This window comes from Filicampus tigris, unplaced genomic scaffold (genome assembly GCF_054856515.1).
Source record: "Filicampus tigris isolate MCC_2025a unplaced genomic scaffold, RoL_Ftig_1.0 HiC_scaffold_36, whole genome shotgun sequence".
NCBI classification, from domain to species: domain Eukaryota; kingdom Metazoa; phylum Chordata; class Actinopteri; order Syngnathiformes; family Syngnathidae; genus Filicampus; species Filicampus tigris.
In genome coordinates, this window is record NW_028233417.1 from 152,501 (window position 1) to 156,116 (window position 3,616).

The following is a 3,616-nucleotide window of genomic DNA, read 5'->3' on the forward strand; positions in this document are numbered from 1 at the left end:
TGGCCGGAGGAACCGTCCGCCCGAGCGACCGGCGCGAGGCCGGTGCCGGCGGGGGCCCTCCGATGGCGGGTCATGGTTGCCGATCGGTCGGTGGGGGAATGGAGGTGCGGTGCGTGGTGAGGAGCTCCGGGCGGGGTGGGCCTTCGCCCGGCCCGCGGAGTCCGATTGAGCGCCGCCCGGGTCGGGCGGGCCCGCTCCGTTGAGCGCACGGAGGTTGAGATAGAAAATATTGCAACACGCGGAGCTCCAGGCGGGGGGGGGCCCTCGCCCGGCCCGCGGAGTCCGATTGAACACCCCCCAGGTCGGGCGGGCTCGCTCTGTTGAGCGCACGGAGGTTGACATAGAAAATATTGCAACACGCGGAGCTCCAGGCGGGGGGGGCCCTCGCCCGGCCCGCGGAGTCCGATTGAACACCCCCCAGGTCGGGCGGGCTCGCTCTGTTGAGCGCACGGAGGTTGAGATAGAAAATATTGCAACACGCGGAGCTCCAGGCGGGGGGGGCCCTCGCCCGGCCCGCGGAGTCCGATTGAACACCCCCCAGGTCGGGCGGGCTCGCTCTGTTGAGCGCACGGAGGTTGAGATAGAAAATATTGCAACACGCGGAGCTCCAGGCGGGGGGGGCCCTCGCCCGGCCCGCGGAGTCCGATTGAACACCCCCCAGGTCGGGCGGGCTCGCTCTGTTGAGCGCACGGAGGTTGAGATAGAAAATATTGCAACACGCGGAGCTCCAGGCGGGGGGGCCCTCGGCCGGCCCGCGGGGTCCGATTGAACACCCCCCAGGTCGGGCAGGCTCGCTCTGTTGAGCGCATGGAGGTTGACATAGAAAATAATCCAACACGCGGAGCTCCAGGCGGGGGGGCCCTCGCCCGGCCCGCGGAGTCCGATTGAACACCCCCCAGGTCGGGCAGGCTCGCTCTGTTGAGCGCATGGAGGTTGACATAGAAAATAATCCAACACGCGGAGCTCCAGGCGGGGGGGCCCTCGCCCGGCCCGCGGAGTCCGATTGAACACCCCCCAGGTCGGGCAGGCTCGCTCTGTTGAGCGCATGGAGGTTGACATAGAAAATAATCCAACACGCGGAGCTCCAGGCGGGGGGGCCCTCGCCCGGCCCGCGGAGTCCGATTGAACACCCCCCAGGTCGGGCAGGCTCGCTCTGTTGAGCGCATGGAGGTTGACATAGAAAATAATCCAACACGCGGAGCTCCAGGCGGGGGGGCCCTCGCCCGGCCCGCGGAGTCCGATTGAACACCCCCCAGGTCGGGCAGGCTCGCTCTGTTGAGCGCATGGAGGTTGACATAGAAAATAATCCAACACGTGGAGCTCCAGGCGGGGGGGCCCTCGCCCGGCCCGCGGAGTCCGATTGAACACCCCCCAGGTCGGGCAGGCTCGCTCTGTTGAGCGCATGGAGGTTGACATAGAAAATAATCCAACACGTGGAGCTCCAGGCGGGGGGGCCCTCTCCCCCCCCGGTGAGTCCGCTCACAGTGCCCCTATGTCGGGCAGGCTCATTGCATTGTGCGCATGGAGGTTGACTTAGAAAATATTTGAGAGTGACATGAGCTCCAGGCAGACACCGACTCATCGCCCGTGGGGTGTCCGACGAGCCCTCACCAATCTTGGATTAATGTTTGGCGAGGCTCCCCTGATCAGCTCTGGAGGTGGCAAGTTCTGAAAAAGTGGTTTCTGAAAATGTGCCCCTTGTATTTTGTGAAACCAGGGGTAACCTAGCGAGTAGGCAAACTCATCCCCTGACTGGGGGGATCAACTTTTACCTACTACAGCGCCCCTAATGGCCAAAAGTGGTACTGCTCCCCCTGGTAGCCTAACCCATTGAAATGAATGGGAAAAATTAATTTAGGCTACCAGGGCTTTGGGCTACCAGGGCTTTGGGCTACCAGGGCTTTGGGCTACCAGGGCTTTTTGCTACCAGGGCTGTGGGCTACCAGGGCTTTGGGCTACCAGGGCTGAGGGCTACCAGGGCTATTATAGGCGGCCACCACTGCACTAGTGGCAGCCCGGGGAAGGTGCCTGTTGCTCGGATATGCTTTTACGCACGTCGGCCTCTGCGCCCTGGAGCTTTTTTATGCTACCAGGGCTATTATAGGCGGCCACCACTGCACTAGTGGCAGCCCGGGGAAGGTGCCTGTTGCTCGGATATGCTTTTACGCACGTCGGCCTCTGCTCCCTGGAGCTTTTTTATGCTACCAGGGCTATTATAGGCGGCCACCACTGCACTAGTGGCAGCCCGGGGAAGGTGCCTGTTGCTCGGATATGCTTTTACGCACGTCGGCCTCTGCGCCCTGGAGCTTTTTTATGCTACCAGGGCTATTATAGGCGGCCACCACTGCACTAGTGGCAGCCCGGGGAAGGTGCCTGTTGCTCGGATATGCTTTTACGCACGTCAGCCTCTGCGCCCTGGAGCTTTTTTATGCTACCAGGGCTATTATAGGCGGCCACCACTGCACTAGTGGCAGCCCGGGGAAGGTGCCTGTTGCTCGGATATGCTTTTACGCACGTCGGCCTCTGCGCCCTGGAGCTTTTTTATGCTACCAGGGCTATTATAGGCGGCCACCACTGCACTAGTGGAAGCCCGGGGAAGGTGCCTGTTGCTCGGATATGCTTTTACGCACGTCGGCCTCTGCGCCCTGGAGCTTTTTTATGCCACCAGGGCTACGTTAGGCGGCCACCACTGCGCTTGTGGCTGCCCGGGGAAGGTGCCCGTTGCTCGGATATGATTTTACGCACGTCGGCCTCTCCGCCCTGGAGCTTTTTTATGCTACCAGGGCTATTATAGGCGGCCACCACTGCACTAGTGGCAGCCCGGGGAAGGTGCCTGTTGCTCGGATATGATTTTACGCACGTCGGCCTCTGCGCCCTGGAGCTTTTTTATGCTACCAGGGCTATTATAGGCGGCCACCACTGCACTAGTGGAAGCCCGGGGAAGGTGCCTGTTGCTCGGATATGCTTTTACGCACGTCGGCCTCTGCGCCCTGGAGCTTTTTTATGCTACCAGGGCTATTATAGGCGGCCACCACTGCACTAGTGGCAGCCCGGGGAAGGTGCCTGTTGCTCGGATATGCTTTTACGCACGTCGGCCTCTGCGCCCTGGAGCTTTTTTATGCTACCAGGGCTATTATAGGCGGCCACCACTGCACTAGTGGCAGCCCGGGGAAGGTGCCTTTTGCTCGGATATGCTTTTACGCACGTCGGCCTCTGCGCCCTGGAGCTTTTTTATGCCACCAGGGCTATTATAGGCGGCCACCACTGCACTAGTGGCGGCCCGGGGAAGGTGCCTTTTGCTCGGATATGCTTTTACGCACGTCGGCCTCTGCGCCCTGGAGCTTTTTTATGCCACCAGGGCTATTATAGGCGGCCACCACTGCACTAGTGGCGGCCCGGGGAAGGTGCCTGTTGCTCGGATATGCTTTTACGCACGTCGGCCTCTGCGCCCTGGAGCTTTTTTATGCCAGCAGGGCTACGTTAGGCGGCCACCACTGCGCTTGTGGCTGCCCGGGGAAGGTGACTTTTGCTCGGACGCGCTTTTACGCACGCCGGCCTCTCCCGACTGGTGCTTTCTTATGCCAGCAGGGCTATGTTAGGCGGCCACCACTGCGCT